The sequence below is a fragment of the Astyanax mexicanus genome, chromosome 20, assembly GCF_023375975.1.
Source record: "Astyanax mexicanus isolate ESR-SI-001 chromosome 20, AstMex3_surface, whole genome shotgun sequence".
In the NCBI taxonomy this organism is placed as follows: domain Eukaryota; kingdom Metazoa; phylum Chordata; class Actinopteri; order Characiformes; family Acestrorhamphidae; genus Astyanax; species Astyanax mexicanus.
This window is the reverse complement of record NC_064427.1, coordinates 23260236-23281964: the sequence shown is the minus strand read 5'-3', so window position 1 is coordinate 23281964 and position 21729 is coordinate 23260236. Positions and strand designations below refer to the sequence as shown.

Sequence of the window (21729 nt, the reverse complement as noted above, 5' to 3'; positions counted from 1 at the left end):
TTAGAGCTTTCAAGTACTACTACAAACTATTTTTTTATTCTATTTTAAAGGTTAAAACCATGCAAACACAGTAAAACTTGCACAAAGCAAATATAAAAAACGAATTAAACTAAACGTTTAATTTAGTTGTTTTAAAAGAATAGCAAGTCTTTAACCTTACAAACAGATTTTATATTAAACACTATGCAAATATGTATAATGAATAACCTTAATATTTCAGTTAAGGAAAAGTGTAAAATCTAAAAATCACTGACACATAAAAGAGTTCTTTACAGGTTTCTGACTGAACAACAACAATTGAATTTTGATCATCCAATTTAAAAAAACTGCATCAAAACATTAAAGTGAATAATTTATCATAAAAATGATTTAGGTTTAGAAACTAGAGCCCTCTGCGTATAAACGTACACTACCATACATGTTCAAATATATGTAGACTTCCCTTCTAATGAGTGCAGCTACTTTTAACTGCACTTATTGCTGACAAAGATGTGCAAGTGCTTTAATTTCAGAAAGTAGAAACATTTATTTTTTATTAAAATGGAAATAAACGTCTATATAATTCAGGTTTTCTACAGTAAATGGGTTTTAGGCAGTAAAGAACCACTTAAAGAGCCACTAAACACTAAATCATATTTTTTCAATAATAGCTGAAATGTGTTCCTTTGAAGTAATGAAACATAAAATCAGGGGTTTTAGTGCCCCTTTAAGAATCTCTTCCTGGTTTGTTTGAACACCAGAGGGCGCTCCAGAGTTAGTCCAAAATGAATGGGTTCATATGGAGCAACTGAGCAAACTCAGAACTGATTACTGATTAATAATTTTTATACTGAAAAAATAAATACTAATTTCCTCAACACAGAACAATATCACATGTTTTATAATCGAAGATATAATAAGTAAAGCTTTTAACCAACCAGTCAGCTCACGGTGGCATTAATGCTAGTGATTATAGAAAACTAAAGCATATAGATACATTTTACATTTTCTATTTTTTTCCAAAATAAAGTAGATTTTGGATAAATAGAGAGCTGCTATTTATAATTACAGTTTTAAGCCGTTTAGCGCCATTCAACCCCATTCACTTTAGACTCACTCGCGGGCTCCTGCTAGCGGTTTCCAGTGATATTCTGATATAGCGGTGGAACTAGGAAGCTCTGACTCTGGGAGCTGATTGGTTGGTGAGCTGATGCTGAAGTTACAGTCAGGGGTTAAAATGCTTTTTAAAGTTATAACTGGAGTTTTAAAGCTTTAAACAGGTTGTATTAAATATTAATAAAAATGTGGACCCTTTTATTTTGGACTCATTTAGGATTATCTAATGTCAAACCCAGATTAAGTGGGTATACTCCTTTCTATAGATTCTCTGGTGTGAGAATTACAGTATATATTAGGCAGCAAGTGAAGAGTCAATAAGCTTTTGGCCTACAGCACTTAAATATATTAATACTGAAAAAATGTACATACATACATACAGCTCTGGAAAAAAAATAGACCACTTCAGTTTCTGAATCAGTTTCTTTGATTTTGCTATTTATAGGTATATGCTTGAGTAAAATAAACATTGTTGTTTTATTCTATAAACTACAGACAACATTTATAAATAAATAAAAATACTGTCATTTAGAGCATTTATTTGCAGAAAATACGAAATGGCTGAAATAACAAAAAAGATGCAGAGCTTTCAGACCTCAAATAATGCAAAGAAAACAAGTCATATTAATAAAGTTTTAAAAGTTCAGAAATTAATATTTGGTAGAATAAACCTGGATTTTAATCACAGTTTTCATGCATCTTGGTATGCTCTCCTCCACCAGTCTTACACACTGCTTTTGGATAACTTTATTAATATTATTTGTGGGAAGCACCTTTCACTAAAAGCATAAGTATATGAGTTTAGAAGAGCTCAGCCCAAACATTTAATACAAAACCTTTAATATATGAATGTTGAATCAATGTCAGAATTTCAACAAAAATGTTAAATAAAAATAGTTAAAGGTTGTTTTTTTCCATCAGGAACTTTAAAAGATGCAACTTACGTTAACATTTATTCAATGTTCTTTGCTATCAGGGAACATATAATATTGTTTTTAATATTACACATTATTAGTGGCACAACAATGTTTAAAATACAGAATACTCATGAAATGTCACTAATTTCTTTGGTTATAAATGCTCCTTATACATTGTGACTCCCGGTCCTGTTTCCCAATAAACATTTATACAGACAGACAGACACACAGACAGAGAAACATCAAAGCAGATATGTAAAAAAGCTTTCAAGTGTTTTTTTTTTTATTATTAAACAAACATACAAGATCAGAACAGTAAAGTATATTCAGTATATAGAGAGATTATATCAGCAGTTTGATTCTGAGACTGCTGTAGGTCAGTGCAGATCCTGTATGTTGCTGAGCTGAGAGCTGTCAGTCTGGTTTTGGGGGCCGAGCTCCTGTTCCTGCTGAACTGAGCCAGTGTTTCAGTACAACTGATATCAGCTCAGAAGGCACAGGAGACCAGGTCCTGACCATCAGTCCAAACACTGAACCTCAGCACAGCGTCTGTGTTTATATCAATAACACATTTTATACACAATCACAAGTATATTTATAGCTAAATAAAATAATATCATTATTATAACGCAGTCTATGTAGGAATTACAGAATATATGCTTATTGATCAAACATAACCAGCTAGCTACAACATGCACCTTAAAAAAATGGGTTGTGCACCAGTTCTAGTTATTGACTGGAAATGAAAAGCTTAAATGGTAAAAATAAAGGGAAAAAGTGGGTGTTCTAAAACCAGTAGTGACCAACAGTGTATATTATGCTATAAATGAAATGAAGTTGAGTATACACTAAAAAACAGAGGTACGATAAAAGTACTTTCTTGTAGTGAAAGGTAAACTTTTCATAATTGTACTCTTAAAGGTATAATATTGGTCTTTACAGGGTCAGATATGTTCCCTCTGTAGTACAGTCTTTCCTAACAGGTGGATGTAAAGATTTGTACCATTTAACCAGCCAAAATGGACATCTGTTATTCTTTATCACTGTACTAATAAACAATATGTATAGTAATTCATTTTTTTTTATTTGAAAGCCAGACAATTTGGGATCATTAAGTTCTTGACACATATTTAGTTGATAATAATGTTTATAAGCTTTAGAATATTTACTGGTTAAAAAAAAAAAAACATGGCTACAAAAAAAAAGCCTTTCACTGAAAGGTCCTCTGTCCTCTTTGCCCAGCGGCAAGCTTTGTACTTTTTTTAAGCACAAATCTGTACTTATTTTTCTTAGTGTGTAGACAAAACATAAAAAAATATTGAGTTCACACTGTCTGCAATTAAATAAACATTTAAAAAAAAACGTTTTTTTCTTTTTTGCCTTTTCCTTACTGTCACAACTTTTTCCAATTTGGGGTTGTAATTGCATTTCTTAATATTTCATAACAAACACATAAAAGACACATTCAATATTCAATATCCCATCATTCAATATGTATAAAGCACATAATCTATACCCACTTTATTTCTTCATTTTTTTAGCAATAACAGCTATAAACTGCTTAAGCTCAAACTCAATTTAACCTGAAGCTTAATAGAGAATCCACTTAAACTGAAACATAGTAAAATAGGAAATATAGAACAGTGCTGTGCGTTTCAGCACATTTTCACATATGGATCTGTTTACAGCTGGCAGACGTCCCTCTGTTCAAGAGGCAAACATTTGTTGTCAGCCAGATGTCACAAGCTTTGCGTTATGAAATAGATGCATCTGTTTTCTCCTTTCCAGACTGAGGCTGTTGTTGCCTCATGAGATCAGAGCAGTAGATTTACAGTGGCAGTAAATGCTGGAATTTGGAGCCCTCTGTGGTGTAAATGTGTAATTACAAACAGCTTGGGAACATTTGGTAACATTAGATGCACTGAGTACCTCGGCTAATTATGTTCACATTGCCAAATTTAAAAAGGCACAGATTAGAATTTTGTGAAATTTAATGTGTTGCATTCATTTTTCACCAAGATCTTGCAGCATTGATGATGGTAGAGTCTGACTGTTGCACAAAGCAGCGCTTCTCCAGCACATCCCAAAGTTTCTCAAAGTTTCTCACCACTCTGTGGTGAACAATCCATGTGAGAAAGTGCTAATGCTTAATGTTTACATTGCGTTAATGTTAGCTTGTGCTAAATGGAAAAACACAAACAAGCTAGTTCATGCTTGCTAGTTCTGCTGACTATCCACGGACAGTAGGTACAGATTCCTCCCTCAGAAGAAGTCTGCTGGCTAATTCTGCTGTGTTTTGTCTGAGGTTCTCAACCAAAATTACCGGAATTATGGATAATTCAACTGAACCAGTTGGTGGGGCTCTGGTGGGGATTGATGGGTGAGGGGTGGTACCAGGGTGGTTCTTTGCAGGTGTTTCCTTATTGTGACATCCCAATGATTCCTGACACTCTCAAATCTTTTCAGCTGATTCACAGAAATGGATGGATGGATTTTTTTCAGGCTTGAATTGTTTATAGAGGCAGTGAGTTTTGCATCATATGTCCCCTTAGAAATGAATCCACTGGGGCACATGCTGAACTAAATGTTGGGAAATAAATAAAATAAAATAAATAACAATAGAAACGTTAGAAAGTACAGTGTTATGGACAGCTTGAGACATGGATCCACCAGCAGAGGAAGCTGCACCTTCTCTCATTTTCTATCCAGGTGAAGAACTTAGCCACTGTGAACAAAGGAGAGACCAACAGCTGTTCACCAATCAGCTAAGCTCTGCACCCGCTCAGAAACAGCCAGTTTCCCAGTTTGGCTCCAGCTCTGGGATGTACTGGTGTACTGGTGCAGTAGGCTGGGCCGTGGCAGTGTGGTAATCCCTGGCAATGTGATTTTACTCTACAGGTCACAAATCAGAATGCCAGGAACCCTCACAGCCACAACATGACAATAATGCTCAACGTGTGCAGACACACACACACACACACACACACACTTTCACCACCCCCACCCACAGGTCCTGTTTCTCCCATGCTTGGCTTCACTCTGGGTATTTCCCTAATTATCCACTACACCCAAACCAGGAACTCGCTGTGCGTTTCTCCTCCTCAAAATACAACACAGATAAGAGCCTGAAATAAAGAGCGAGAGAAACTAATTTCCTCCAATAAGATTACTCCTCCACAGCGGGTAGGTGTGTGCGGGCCGCGGCCGAGGCGAGAAAGCCATTAAAACTTCAAAGAGCTCCAAAATAAGCTTTAAAATCTCAAAACGTTAAAAAAACAACATTGATATTAAATATTAAAGCCTGGGGCATTGCTTTAAATGATAAGAAGTGACCCTTAGCTTTTAATGTTTTTATTTTTCATATTTTTGCAATGCAATAACTGCATGTGGAGAATGGTTCAGAAACCAATACACGCCAAGACGGCATTTCAGTATTTATTCATGGTTTAATCATTTTATTAAAGTTGAATCAGAGTTGAATTATGTTTTGATTTTAGGAGATGAAAAAAAAAGTCTCCACCTGGATTTAAGTAAGTAAATGATGTGGGGTTGATGCTGCAGTTGGTCTGCAGGTCTAGATTCAGCAACAGTATGTGCTGAAAGAATGAGATCAGCTGACTACCTGAATATACTGAATATAGACCAGGGGCCTCATGTACTAAGACTTGCGTGGACTTCCTACTAAAATGTTCCGTACGCTCAGATCTGAAAAGTTCCGTACGCACAAAAAAATCCGGATTTATCAAACCGTGCGTAGGCAGAATCCCACGTACTTTCTCTTAGTACATCACAATCAACTTGAAATCAAGCGCAAATGCACGAAAGCAGCACACTTGCCACGACTCCTCCCTCAATTACGCAGAGTATAATGTTATATTATTATTATTATTATTATTATTATTATTATTATTATTATTAATAATAATATTATTATTATTATTATTATTATTATTATTATTAATAATAATAATAATAATAATATTATATACGCATAGCGTATAATTACCCATGTTTTAAGTTTTATTATTCTAAGATAAATGCTTTCATTTAAATGCTTTAAATGAGTTGCCTACCAAAAAGACACACGTCACGCACTCAGCTTGTTTTCTTATGCTCTTGGAAATCTAAAACTGCTTATAAGCCAGTCATCATCATGGGCCAAAAAAACATAATGGTCACGGAAAATGCGCGCTCAATGTATTCGGCCATTAGCAGTATTTTCCAGTAATGCCAACGCTGCATCTCCAACAACTCCAGCGCAAACCTGATCTAGGCTAAGTGGAAACACGTTAAACGATTATTTCTGTAAGACAATGAAACTGTCTGATTAATTTACTTTATTTTACCCAATAATGCTTACTTCAATGTGTGCATAAAGGATATCTTAATAGATGTAATTTCAATGCATCGCCTCTAAGTGTCGCCAAATGACAAAAACACAATACATACGCACAAAAAAAAGGCGTACGCCCAAAACAAAACTTCCGTGGGGGAACGCACTTTCACACGTTCAAGTCAAATTTAGTACATCAGACCGTGAGCGTGAAATATGGCGTACGCAATGTTTTTGTGCGTACGCACCTTTAGTACATGAGGCCCCAGGTTATTCCAACAATAGATTTTTTTTCTTGGTTATTCCAAGATGACCATGTCAGGATTCATGGGGCTGGACTTGTGAAAGAGTGAATCAGGGAGCATGAGATCATCATTTTCACACAAGGATTGAGAGAGTTCACCACAGAGTCCAGATCTTAACCCCATTGAGAATCTTTGGGATGTGCTGGAGAAGCGCTGCTTTGTGCAGCGGTCAGACTCTCTACCATCATCAATCAAAGATATTGGTGAAGAATTAATGCAACACTGGATTGAAATAAATCTTGTGACATTGCAGAAGCTTATTGAAACAATGCCACAGCGAATATGTGCCGCAATCAAAGATAAAGGTGCTCCAACCAAATATTCGAGTGTGACTTTTTTTGGTGGCAACTATAACTATATGGTTTTAGAGTCACCATATAGTTATAGTTGGGTATAAAGTTATAAACTGATACTTTGTTGAACGTAAGCTGTGTAATGTAAGTTATGTATTTAAACAGCAATTAAAGTGTCAAATCCAAATTCTTATACATATTTTACATAATTTCCCCATTATTATGACTCCATTATATTTTTTGAAACCCGTTTTTTCCTCTAATCACAGTCATTCTAACTCTTAAGGAGATTTGAAGATCAATCGCTAAAATAAAAAGTGTCAGTTCTGCAGATGTGCAGTTTAATGTGGAGTAAAGCTGGGAGATTTACTCCGAGTAAAGAGCTTTGGTAATTTCAACATTTTGCCTAAGCCCTGCGTTCGGCATGTTGGTATTTCTAAATGACACAGTTGGCATTTATAAATGTTAGAAGAGATGGGGTGACCGGGGTAAAGATCATATACTGTCTCAGTCACAGAAACTTCACACAATCCTTAACAATCACCCACCAGAAATGCAAATCAGTTCCAACGAAGTCGTGATTTTAAATAATGAAAATGAAACAGCTCTGCAGGTCATTGTCACAATATTGCTTCACTAATCTCTCAGATGATTCTCTTCCTTTGAAAAGCCTCCAGAAATCCTTTTCAGGGTCTGAGGAGCTGGAGATGACACTGAAGCGCTGATCTGTCCAGAAAACAAACAAAATAAAACAAAGGTTTGAGATCTTTTACAAGTATAGCTTAAGAAAAAACACTTTGTGAACACAGTTTTTCTGATTTTGCTATTAATAGGTATATGTTTGAGTAAAATGAACATCTGTATTTTATTCTATAAACCACAAAAAATATATAAACATTGCAATTCAGAGCATTTATTTGCAGAAAATGAGAAATGGCTGAAATAACAAAAAAGATGCAAAAAAGAGTTTTCAGACCTCAAATAATGCAGAGAACACAAGTTCATATTCATACCGTTATAAGAGTTCAGAAATCAATATTTGGTGCAATAACACTGGTTTTCATGCATCTTGGCATTTTCCCCCCCACCAGTCTTACACGCTGCTTTTGGATAACTTTATGCCACTCCTGGTGCAAAGATTCAAGCAGTTCAGCTTGGTTTGATGGCTTGTGATCATCCATCTTCCTCTTAATTATATTTCAGAGGTTTTTAATTTGACAAAACCAAACAAACCCATCATTTTTAAGTGGTCTTAATTTTTTTTTCAGAGCTGTAAGCAGATCAATAGGTTTAAATGGGAATCCCTTTATTATACACTGATGTATAGCATATAGATGTAGCACAAATGTAGCCATATGCTAACAATTGTTACCCCTCCCAGCTAAATCAAAGCCTTACAGTAAAAGCCTCCTGGGAGAGATTAGCGTGGGACTCTGTTGACACGCGTGTCCGTGTTGTTGCGAGCCTCGTCCAGGCCACTTTAAGGGCATGACCCTCAGGGTTTGGCTGATAAAAATCTCCAAGCCTGTAATTATGTCATTATTGTGTCTGGAGTGAACCCTGATTGCAGGAGCTAATCAAATATCACTTCTGTTCCTCTGTCTGTACTCAGACTGCGGGAGGAAAGGAAGCAGACTGAATGCTCAGAGCCACTCAAACACATGCCAACATGGGGGACTTCACATTCAGCCTGCAATAATCCAAAAACCTACAAACTGTCTTTACTGTTCTGGGAAGATTTTAAATCAGATGTAGTAATATTGCTGTGAGGATATAATTGCATTTAGTCTCAAATCCCAGATAGCAAAATGACTGGGCTTCGGTTTCAGTCTAGGCCCATTTCTGGCCCAAATGCTTGGCTTACATCTGGGCCGAGTGGTACATGCTCCAATACCCTGGCTGAGTATACTATGGGAATCGGACTAAGCCATTTGTGCCAACACCCCGGTTGCTGAGTATAAAATGGCAATTGGCCTGAGATGCATGTGACAACACCCCGCTTACTGAGTATAATATGGTAATCGGCTCAAGAAACTTGTGCCAATTGGTTACCAAGTATAATATGGCAATCAGCTCGAACCACTTCTGACAACACAATAGTTGCTGGGTATAATATAATTACAAATGGCAATTGGCCTGAGCAACATGTTCCAACACCCAGAATACCAAGTAAAAAATGCCAATTGACTCGAGCCACTTGTGCCAACACTCTGGTTGCTAAGTATAATATGAAAATCAACCCGAGTTGCTTGTGCCAACACCCTTATTACTGAGTATAATATGGCAATTTGCCCAAGCCATTTGTGCCAACACACCAGTTACTGAGTATAATATGGCAATTTGCCCAAGCCATTTGTGCCAACACACCAGTTACTGAGTATATAATATGGAAATCATCCCAAATTGCTTGTGCCAACACCCAATTACTGAGTATAATATGGAAATTGGCTCAAGCCACTTGTGCCAATAGGTTACTGATGATAATATGGGAATCATCTCAAGCCACTTGTGCCAATAGGTTACTGAGTACAATATGGCATCGGCTTAAGCCATTTTTTAAGCAGTTTTGACAACACAATAGTTGCTGGGTATCATGTTACAATTGGCCTGAGCCACATGTGCCAACACCTTGGTTGCTAAGTATAAAATGGCCCTAGGCCTGAGACCCATGTGCCACCACCCTGAGTATAATATGGGAATCGGCCTAGAAAAAGTTGTGCAAATAGGTTACCGAGTGTATTATAGCAATCAGCTGAGGCCACTTTGACAACACAATAGTTGCTGAGTATAATGTAACAATTGGCCTGAGCGACATATTCCAACACCCTGGTTGCTAAGTATAATATAGCATTCAGCCTGAACCACATGTACCAACACCCCGGTCTGCCCAAGCTGCTTGTGCCAACACCACAATTGCTGACTATAATATGAGAATTGGCTTGTATCAATTGGTGCAAACACTTTGGATGATGACAAGCCAAGTCTCAGTTATGATCATTCCAACTCATTCCAAAGGTATTGTATAGAGATAGTGTCCTATAGAAATTATATAAGCTGTGTGTGCATTTAAACACCTGTATTAATAATGTGTGCATGTAATATAATTTTATTTTAAATTGTATGTAGTTGACACTGTTTTCTTGACACACCTATGTTAACAAATGTACTGTATGATATATAGACAATATGCTGCGGAAACACAAGGCCCGTTATATTGATATTGACCCGTCTACAAAACACAATGCATTATTTACAAACAGTCAGCATCTAAACAGAATAAAAGCCAGCAGCCGAGAATATTCAATAAAGTCTCTCTATATCTCTCTATATAAAACGATCTCAAATCAATAACAGAAAACAATGAAACCTGCTCTCAGCCAGCTTCTGATGCAACAGCTGAGGCACTTTGGTGGCAGTTAATGGGAAATGAATCATGCGTAATTGGACAGTAGTCTACAGCTGCTTTTAAAAATCTGACAGTCAGCACTGATTTATGGATAAACACAGATAAATCACTGCAGAGTTCAGCCGGGTTTATATCGCTCCTGGAGCTGAGCTGCGATGTGTGGAGCCAGGATTGTGGGTTGCTACAGTGACCTCTGCATTTGTGGGTCATGCAGCAGGTTAGTGTGTGTGTGTCATGTGATGGCACCATAGAGTCAGGCTGTCTCTACTGACAGGATTCATTTGCCTTCATGGTGAGAGAATGAGTCAGAAGTATTGGGCCTCCGCTCAAGTCCTCTGTTGACCCTGCATGTGAATCTTCTATTGTTTCACTACTGCTTCTCTCTCTCTCACTCTCTCACTCACTCTCACTCTCTCTTACTCTCTCTCTTTCTGTCCAATATAATTGAAAGTATAAAAGTGCATAAACCCACACAGTAAATCTGTTTCTCTCTCTATCTCTCACTCTCTCTCACTCTCTGTCTTTCTCTCTCAGGCCAATATAATTGATAGTATGATAGTAAGAGCCTTTAAGTACATTTACTAATGCAAAAACCCATACAATTAATCTGCTTCTCTCTCTCTCACTCTCTCTCTATTTCACATGTGTCAAACACAAGGCCCGCGGGCCAAATGTGGCCCGCCACGTCCTTTTATGTGGCCCGCGAGAGCTTGTAAAATCTTAGTGTCCATAATAAATAGGTCAGAAGCATTCTTTGACCAAAAACTACATTTCCCACAATGCTTGTCGATTGTATTACCCGCGAGGTTACGGCTTACTGCCACTAGGAGAGATATTTACTGCCATTTAGGAGAGATATAAGTTATGTGTAAATATTTATAAGACAATAGCTGACAAAATATGTTTTAATGACGTTAATAAACATCACTGTGACAGGGCTAGTCGCAGTTTCACCACAGCAAAGGACGAAGACGTGAATCACTTATCTAACCAGCCTTTACTGATTTCTGCCCCCAATAACCGTTTCAATAACCTCCAATAGCCTTTAATAGTCTTCAGTAGCCCAACAGTCTAACCTTGCCGCCGTGGTGTGTCCACTAAACTCCGTAGTTATAAACACCATGAGGTTAGCAGCGCGCTAACTGACCTGTTTATAATGTAATCCGAGCAGTGACTCCGTGATGGCTGCTTTAAACTGCTACTGTTAGCTGCTTGGGCTGAAAGATGAACTGTATTATCCGGTTAGTGGGGTTAAAAATCTTTATTTCATACACGGAAGAACTTAAAAATGTTAAAAACGCTCCAGACTGGCTCAGCTGAGCCCTGTAGCCCGTGGCTGGGCTGTAGCTCTGACTCAGTAAAGACTGCGGGCTTGTGCTGCTGCAGCTCCCACTAGTGGTTGTATGAGGAACTGCTAAATCTGAGGAAATGCTAAATCTGTCATGTTCTTAACAGCTCACAATTTTTTATTTTATATTTATTAAGCCTTATTTCAGTATCAAACGTTTTGATCAAAGTTAATATAACTTGTATTTTATGTCATTTCTATTCACTTGAATAGTTTGGTTCTTGATTTATGGAGTTTTTGGATTTCATAACATGACAAATTAAAAGGATTTATGTTAATAGAGCAACAAGCTAACATTTTTTCCATGCAACTGTAATATTTGATTGAATAAATAATATATTGAGAGTTACTTAACATTAAATAGTAATTACATTCATTTTATATTACATCTGGTTACATTTTCTTACATTTATAAGTTACATCTGGCCCTCAGAGGACAGCCAATATGCCAATGTGGCCCTCGGCCAAAATGAGTTTGACACCCCTGCTCTATTTCTCTCTCTCTCACACTTTTTCTCTGTCTTACTCTATTTCTCACTCCTTCTCTCTCTCTCCTTCTCTTTCTATTTCTATCTTTCTCTGTGTCAGGCCAATAGAATTAATTATTTTACAGATTGTGGCCAAACTTTCTCCAGTATATTCATCCAGTGCCATATTAGTGTTTTTTGTTGTACTTAGTGAGAAAAACACATCGCTACTTGATTTCCTACTTCTAATCTCTCCTAAAGGACATGCTTTACACATGCATTCCTGGACAAGCTAAGAAAGTTGCACTATAATTACCTGGCTTACACAGTGTTACGTAGATGTCACAAGCACTGTCCTGCCTTCTTTACCAAAGTTCTGTAGTGCAATTTCTGGCAAACTGAGCCCAGAGTAGCTATAATAGAGAAGCTATTCTCACTATTACAGTCAGTGGAGCATCAACATGAATTTAAAGCTGCTATTTTAAGATGAAAATGTGAGGTGACACTTTAAAACAAGGCACATTAGTTAACAGTACTTAAGATAGATTGTCTGAAGTATAAATTGACACTAGATGAGACACTATTAATCATTACAAAAAAAATCTAATGTGTCATCTCATTATTAATTAACAGGATTTCCAATATGTACCAATGTTTAATATTGTCTTAACTAGTGTCAATTAATAGTAGCTTTAATGCTATTCACCCTATATGCTTCTAAAACACATACACAGCTCTGAGCCCACTATAACCTCCATCCCCCATTCACAACCTGAACCACTCACACCACAGGCCTCTCACTTGACCTGGGACAGACCTTATCACATGAGATGTATGTGATTAGCACACTTGGCCTCTCTGATCCCTCACCACACTCCCTCCCATTGGAGGATACAGAAAAACAACACTGCTGTGCTGGCTCTATATCAAACCATATGTTCAAAAACACTGTAGGAACCTACAGTACCATTTAAAAGTTTAGAAACACCCTAAATTCAGGCTAATGGTTTGACAAATTATGAACAATAAATGGTAAAGCAATGCAATGCATGTGATTTTTTTTTCTGCAAAGAAAAAACTGTTACATTGCTTTGCATCTATTTTAAAGTGAGGCAGTGTTTTCATGTGTCATGTTGACAACAAACAGTTCTGAGATCAGACATGAGATTTTTCAACTCATTTAGAAACGTTTGGGGACAAAACATTCTGATTAGAGGTGGGCAGATCGATCCAAATATCGCTAATATTAATACCAACGCTCAAGTCAACAATCACAGTACAGAGAGAGACACCGCATGAATATTAAAAAAAAATATACACTGTTTATTTAAGAAAAAGAAAATTGCACTGAAAGGAAAAAAAAAATCCTTATTTTTAAATTATTTTTTCTAAGAACAATTCTATTTGAAAAAATAAACAAAGAACTAGAGAAGATGTCTAGTGATGAGAGAAGTTTTATTTCTTTTTTGTGTTTTTCCTTTTCTACCTCAAAAAATATTTATTTTTCTAATGTTAAGGCAAACTTTGTTTTGTTACTGTTTCACCTTTTCTAATAAAGTATTTTGTTGTCACGTACAATGTTTGGGAAAATCCTATCCTAGGTCTTTTGTATCATTTGGATCTATGAAGCTTTATAATATAAAAAATAGTTGTGAACCAAAATGCACAAAAAAGAACCAAACCTTTTTTTTTGACCAACTTCAATATAGCTTCATAGCTTCATAGCTTCATAGCTTCATAGCTTCATAGCTTCATAGCTTCATAGCTTCATAGCTTCATAGCTTCATAGCTTCATAGCTTCTCCAAGTCAGGTTAATAACCCTCCAACTCTGCTCTTGCTGTGCCTCCTCTTTATATACCCTTAGCCCCTCCCTTCAGGCCAATCTAACTGAAAAAGCTTTAATTAACTAAATTATCAAACATATACATAAACCTACAGGCTGAAAACACACATAGTAAAATTTCTGGACATCAGAAAGCACTGAAGCATAAACAAACACATGTTCCTAAAATTCATGCCTTAAAAAACATGGCAGAAACCTAAAACTACAGTAGTTTACCCACTATCCCAATTTCTGGAATGGTATGGCTCCTAAAGGCGGGAAACTCCCCTATAATTGGGCCGATTGGTACAGTCCCCCTCTGTTTGTGAGTTTTTCAAGGCTTCTGCAAGTAAGTGTTTCAATGTTTAGCTTCAAGTTAGAAATGAAAAAGATTCTTACTATAGAAACTAAACTGAGTAATTTCTAATTGGAAGTGTGTGGTTTTTAACCTGCAGATGTGTAAAAAAAAAAGAAAATAAAAGTTTGTGTAGAAGGCGTTAAAAGCATTTTTTTGTAAGGAAACCTGAAAAAACAAACCCAGGCCTTACAAACAGGGATAGCATTTACTATGGTATTTAGCTAACTGGAGAAAAGATAACAATGGGTCAGTTTAGGGTTAATTAGGTTAATTTATTAATGAATAGTTAGTCTTTCTTACATATTCACTTATGAAATCACTGGAAATGTTTGCTTTTACACCAGTTAATACTAGTTAACTGTTTTGTGTAATGTTCAAGATTGGTATACAGTATTATAATAACCAGATTTACTTTACTTTAGTAGACACTACTGCTGTGATTTCCTAATGTTAACCCATTTAAACCTAAAATTATCATAGTTTTTTTTTCTTTCAAATGTAGAATAAAGAAATCTTTTGTCATGTTACAAAGATGTGGCGTTTACGAAGACTGTGTGGTCTTACCACTGAGGTGGAGAAGGAGGCTACTGAATACTATTTTTTTCTTAAACTGAAATTTTACTTATTCACACAAATGTTTAACAATAATAATTGATTATTGTACTTAAGTTAATGATTTTCTTTTATTGTATACAGTGTAAAGTTGGAATAGGAGTGCCTATAAGTACAGTATAGTAATATAGTTGGAGGGAGGAGGGAACTACATTTTCTGCTAGTCTTTACATTCTTATTAAGAAATAAAATGTTCATATTACAAAGCAATCACATGTATACATACCTCCTGCTCCTCGTTTTCAAGAACTTCAGATTCAGATTTATAATATATTTCATATGTTAATATTTTTTTTATTGTACTGGAACAGTTCATGGATTACTTAATTACAAATGATAATTTTGAGCTGAGTGGGTAATTTGTCTTTTATTTTATTTTTTTATAAGAAAACAGTTTGTATGTGTGATGTGTTCACATTTACATGTTTGTTTATGTAGAAAATATATCTTTATTTGGTTGAATGTGTAATTTAGTTTCTAATAAAAATATTGTAAATAAATAAATCCTTGATCCACAGTGTCATGTGTGTTTATGGAAAACATTGTAGAAGGCATCATTTACCACCCACTGAGGACAGTGCAAAAAAAAACAGTGGCATCTGGCTACAAGTGTCCATGTGAACAAACGTACGAATCTGGCTGAAATAACTTGACATTCAATACATGAGGCCCAACATGCGTTTCCCACAGGCCAGTGCATCATTCCTTAGCTTTTACAGGACATGGCAAAAGTCATGGGACAAAATACGATTTCCTATATATTTCCAATACTTGAGATCTTTCTAAATATTCCACCTCACTACATAGCAGTCAAAGCCCTCTACAGGCTCATGACTCAAGAGTGCATATGTATAATATCCATCTGCCTTTGAGGCTCAGAGTACAGTATACTCAGTGTAACAGTAGCTCAGGAATCTCCTCAGATAAGTGTGGTGACCTCAGAGGCAGTTGCTCTTCACACGGGACAGAGATAAGAGAACTGAGATCTTTACAGTGCACTGCAGTGACTCTAAATAGTGGGCGAGTTCCCACCCAAGCAGCACCGAGACGCTGTCTCACAGGGTGCGGCCGGGCCGGGCCTGCTCACCATCTGTGCTGAAATTACCCTTAAACGGCAGGCAGCCGAGGGAAACAGGCTTCTGAGCCCACCAAAGCTGCCCCTGCTGAGTGGTAAGAATGTAGACAAACTCGCTGCTGGTAGCTAAATACAGGGAGCAGAGCTGCAGTTATGAGGTGCTGATGAACCCATGCGGCTGCTTTAACGCAAACATGCTGAGTGACCTCACATGACTCTGAAAACTCGCAAACAGATGAATAAAAAAAATAAACACAAACAAGTGAATGAACACATTGGCACATGAATGAATGTCTGGCTATGTGAATAAAGGATTAAATACTTATAATTGTCCCAGCTATGTATCGTATTCATATACAGTCAGGTGCATATCCAAGTATTTGGAGAGTGACACTATTAGTGCATCTCAAAAATTATAAAGAATATATCATCAAGTTACTTTATTTCAGTAATTTAGTTCAAAATGTGAAACTCATATATTACACAGATGTATTATTTTACATAGAGTGATCTATTTTAAGCGTTTATTTCTTTTGTTGGTGATGATTATGAAGCTTAAAGCCAATGAAAACCCAAAAAATAGTGTCTCAGAAAATTAGAATGTGATATAAGACAATTTGGTACTTTTGGCAGTGTGGGCAGGGTGCCAAATCCTGCTGGAAATTAAGTCAGTGCAGTGTTTTCTAGAACATCTTACAGCACTTCATGCTTCCCTCTGCTGACAACTTTTATGAAGGTGCGGATTTCATTTTCCAGCTGGACCTGGCACACTGCCCACACTGCCAAAATTACCATACATCTATATAATGTTTCACATTTTGTAAATGTTCAAAGATATTCACATTTTTTGAAGATGCACTAATGTTTTTGAAATAATGCAATTTAGATATCATGACGGGACTACTATTTTAAGTAGCAGGATAATGTTTTTTTTTTACTGTGCAGAGCTACAGTGTATACTTATATTTGACCAAATGATAGAATTGTGGTTTGTTGTAGAGATGAATAATAAAATTAAACTGAAAGTACACACTTTAATTACAGTGTTCTGGTAAATTTCTGGCATATTGCTATCTTGGCAAAGGAAAACACAGGTGCGCCACAGACGGAAAGCAACCTAGGTAAGCTAGACAGCATGAATAAGCAGGTCATTTTCCTCTGCTGAGAAGCATTGGACACGTTCAGGTAGCTGTGCCACTGAAATAGCAATCCGCCCAAAGCCATACTTTTCCTGTGGTTGCTATAGCAAAGACACACTGACATGCCCTAAATCAAGCTGCATAGTGCGTGCTTGATGGCTCATCTATACAGTAGATCGCTAAAATAGGGCCCTATATGTTTCTATGCTATAATATTAAATGTAAGTATAATAAACCAAATAATGCAATAATTTGTCAGTATTTATTATGACCACTCCTAAAAACACCCCACTGCAATACTGTTTTAACAAGCCCTCGCCCACTTGCTCTCACTATTCTTCTTAGGGAAATCCTCCACTTCATCGTAAGAACCTTTCCATTACTTTAATAGCTGAAGTGATGTTGATTAGATGAGCTCTCTGAGGGTGGAGGATAGAGTAAACAAAAGTGTCGACTCTGACAGAAGAACTTCCCAGGGATCACCATGACCTGTTGCTTTTCAAACCCCACAGGAAAAGGGTGGATGATGCTCAGATTTGAACCTATAAAGCTGCAAACTACTTCAAAATCACAGCATTGCATTGCTGGACCTTATACTGTAGGTTTCCAACATCCCATCTGTTATGTGACTGCATATAGTGTACAATTGCACATTGCAATACACCTTGATAAATTATGTTTTTATGAAGATATTTATTACAAACTGTGTTCAACCAGGGCCTACTGTACTTGACCAATAAATTAATCCAAAGCTGAATAGTAGAAAAACTATTCCGGTCTGCTTGGTCCGATTCACATTCTAATTCAATTTATTCCAGTTCTGTTCAGATCAATTCATTTCAGTTTAGTCCAGTTCAAATTTCCATAAAAAATAATTCAATTAAAATACAGTTCAGTTTGGGTCAATTCAATTCTCTTTTCAATTTCGTTTATTTCCAATTCAGTTTGATCAACTAAATTCAGTTTAGTTCAATTTGTTTCAGTTCATTTTGGGTCTGTTTTGTCAGATTCACATTCTAATTCAGTTCATGCCAGTTCCGTTCAGTCAAATTCAATTCAGTTTAGCTTAGTCCGATTCAAATCTCCATTCAAATACATTTAATAAAAAATACAAAACATTTACTTAAGGTTGTTTAGTTAGTTCTCAATTCGCTTAATTTCAATTCAATGCAGTTTACTTTGAGTCAATTCAATTCTCATTTCAACTTAGTTTAGAACACTCTGGTTTAATTCAGTTCTTAAATCAGATCAATTCAATTTCCATATCACTTTGGGTCAATTCAATTCTCATTTCTGTTTAGTTCAGTCTAGTCTGGTTCAGTTCAATTCAGTTCAGTTTGTTTCAGTTTATTTCCAATTCAGTTTGATCAATTGAATTCAGTTTAGTTCCAATTCAATTCAATGTTTAAGTTGCTTTAAGCAGATCTTATTACATTTTTAATTCAATTAAATTTAGTTTAGATTTAATTCACTTCCGTTCTCATTTTACTTTAATTGAATTAACTTGAGCTCAGTTTGTTTTGTTTTCATTTTTTATTCAGTTTAATTAAATTGGTTTTAATGACTATAATTAGTTATTGCATTGCTACAGTATCACTGTCTCACACCAGGGACAGTTTCTCAGACAGAGATTAAACCCACCTGCAGTTTAAAGCAGATTTCCAGTGATCCAACACTGTCACTGCAGTTCAGTCCTACACTAATCCTGTCTGGAAAAACAGCCTCTGGATTCAGCTGCTAACAAACACCAGTAAAAACTGAACAGAATAGTAGAATGAGCTCAGAATAACTTCTGAATGCAGGATTAGATGAGGAGGTCTTACCTCAGTCTCAGTGCAGAGCTTCTGTCCAGCAGAGCGGAGAGTCTGCCGGAGATCTCAGAGCGTCTGGAGGAGACTCCCTACAGCCCGGCCTCTCAGGACCAGCCCAAACACGCTCATCATCATCATCATCATCATCATCTTCCACACTGCACATTACAGCCTGCCCCAGCCCAGCGCTGAGTGTGTGTGTGAGTGTGTGTCTGAGAGAGAGACTGGGACAGTAAAACTGCTGGTAATCCAGTAACTGTGGAATTCGAAACCTTAGACATTCAGCACAAAGAGGAATCCTGCTAATGTACACACCACACACACACACACACACTCACACACACTAACACTCACACACACATGAAGGAGAGCAGGACAAGCTTTACTCATCACCGGTCTCTCTCTGCCAGTCCCACCCTTCTGTCTGCTGGATGCCAAGCATTACTGTTCCCTCCAACAGCCTGAACTGCTCCACTTCCTCCAGCTCTCTCTCTCTTTCTCTCTCTCTCTTTTCTTTCTTTTTCTCCACCTCTGTCTCACATTGATCTAATTTCTCTCTTTCTTATTTTTGCTCCAGTCTATCTTTGTTTCTCTCTCTAGTTTTTGCACTCTACCTTTCCTCCTGTCTCTCTATCTCCTTTTTCAATGTCCCTTTTTTCTCCTTCTCTCTCTCTCTTTCTCTCACTCTTTTTTCCTCCCCCTCTGTCTCTTTTTATCTCTCCTTTCTCAATGTCCTTTTATTTCATCCACTGTTTCTCTACATGACTCTGTTTTCCCACTCCTGTTTCTCTCTCTTCTTTTTCACTTCCTTTTTCCTCCTGCTCTCTCTCTCTTTCTATCTCTCATTTTTTTTCATTCTCCCTCTGTCTCTCTTTTATCTCTTCTTTATCAATGTCCCTTTCTTCCATCCACTGCCTCTCTCCATAACTTTTCTCTCCTTCTTTTTTCTCCAGTCTATCTTTGTTTCTCTCTCTAGTTTTCCCACTCTAACTTTCCTCCTGTCTCTCCCTCTTCTTTTTCAATCTACCTTTCTCAATGTCCATTTCTTTCATCCACTATCTCTCTCCATGACTGTTTTCCCACTCTACCTTTCCTCCTGCCCCCTCTCTCCCTCTCTCTCAATCTCTATCTCTCTTTTCTTTCTTTCTCTCCACCTCTGTCTCTGTCATTGATATGATTTCTCCTTTTATTATTTGTCTCCAGTCTTTCTCTAGTTTTCCCACTCTATATTTACTCCTGTCTCTCTCTCTCTTTGTCTATCTCTTTCTTTCTCTCTTTCTTCTTTTTCCTCACAGTCTCTCTTTCGTTGATTTGATTCTCTCTAGTTTTCTCACTCTACCTTTCCTCCTGTCTCTCCCTCTTCTTTCTCAATGTCCCTTTCTTTCATCCACTGCCTCTCTCCATTTCTCTTCTCTCTTTCTTTTTTCTCCAGTCTATCTTTGTTTCTCTCTCTAGTTTTCCCTCTCTACCTTTCCTCCTGTCTCTCTCTCTCTCCTTCTCTGCCTTTTTAAATTCCCACTTCAAGTATCTCTTTGTCTTTCCTTTCTCACATCTCTTTCTTTCATCATATATCTTTCTACATCTCTTTCTCTCTTGCCTTTTTTCTCCTCCCTTTTTATATCTGTTTCTTTACTTCATCACTCCTCTCCCTATCTCTCTCTATCCGTCACTCTCCCATTTTTCCCTCACCTCTTTCTACATTCTTACTTTGCTTTATTTTCCTCTTCTCTCACATTCTCTTTCTCCTTTTCACTCTCTCTCTCTACTTTCTCTTATCCAATCTATCTAAACAAAAAAATTGCCAGAGTTCAATCAACACTATTATGCTGTTAATACTAAATTAACAATAATTGGTAAATTTAATAATAACTGTGTTGATTAAAAAAAAAACACACACACACACAATACATAGAACAGAACACAAATATCGTCACACTTACCCCTGCCCTCTACTCCATGCCTGCAGTGGGGAAAACCTGAATCCCACAGACTGTAACCTGACCTTTACACACAGTGTCAAGCCAAAACCCTGCCTCTGTACGTCATGTGTCCAGACAAAGCAGAGGCGCACACACACACACACACACACACACACACACACACACACACACATACATACATACACACACACACATACATACACACACACACACGCACACAGAATCAAACAGCATAAAACATGCACTGAACAGGAGATACACAGCATCAAGTCTTTTTAACGGGTTTAGGAGGACCAAAGTTTAGAGATGTAGAGAATAGACTTTACAGTGACAGTACACATATACAGCATTATCAGATAGCTCTCGTATAAATATGAATATGAATGAATCATGAATAGAGACAGAAGTTACAAAGATACAGAACTCACCATCAGATCAGATTCACAGCCTAATAGCAGAATCACGCCAGCAGCCCTCACTCCGGCATTCTGTTACCTGATCAGGAATACCAGTGTGAAGGCATTCTCCCTCTCCTTCTGAAGTGCTGCAGGAGTTTACATTGTGTGTGTGTGTGTGTCTGTGTGTGTGTGTGCATGTGCGTGTTCGTGCAGCACTGCAAACCACTGGTGCATTAATCATGGCAAACATCAGTTCAATGAGAGGTTTGTTGTTGTGTCTAATGTGACACAATACGGCTCATTCAGCACCCACTGCCTGTGTGGGACGCCATGCTCTCTCTCTCTCTTTCTCTCTCTCTCTCTCCACCCCTTTCTCTCTCTCTCTCTCTCTCTCTCCCTCTTTCTCTCT

The 21729-nt window shown here is 37.1% G+C and overlaps 1 long non-coding RNA gene across 3 annotated transcripts; it reads right to left on the bottom strand.

The window, feature by feature from the left end:
- Positions 1-2264: 2264 nt before the first annotated feature.
- LOC107197765 (uncharacterized) lies at positions 2265-21634 on the bottom strand. 3 transcript variants are annotated; one of them, XR_007427495.1, is made up of 4 exons: positions 21351-21634; positions 20923-21017; positions 18995-19238; positions 2265-7669 (listed from the first exon to the last, which is right to left on the bottom strand). It is a non-coding gene; the product is annotated as an uncharacterized LOC107197765 (long non-coding RNA). The 3 variants fall into 3 exon arrangements; XR_007427496.1 differs by having other exon boundaries at positions 18995-19206; XR_007427497.1 differs by having other exon boundaries at positions 18995-19194; positions 21351-21633.
- Between the last annotated feature and the right edge of the window lie 95 nt (positions 21635-21729).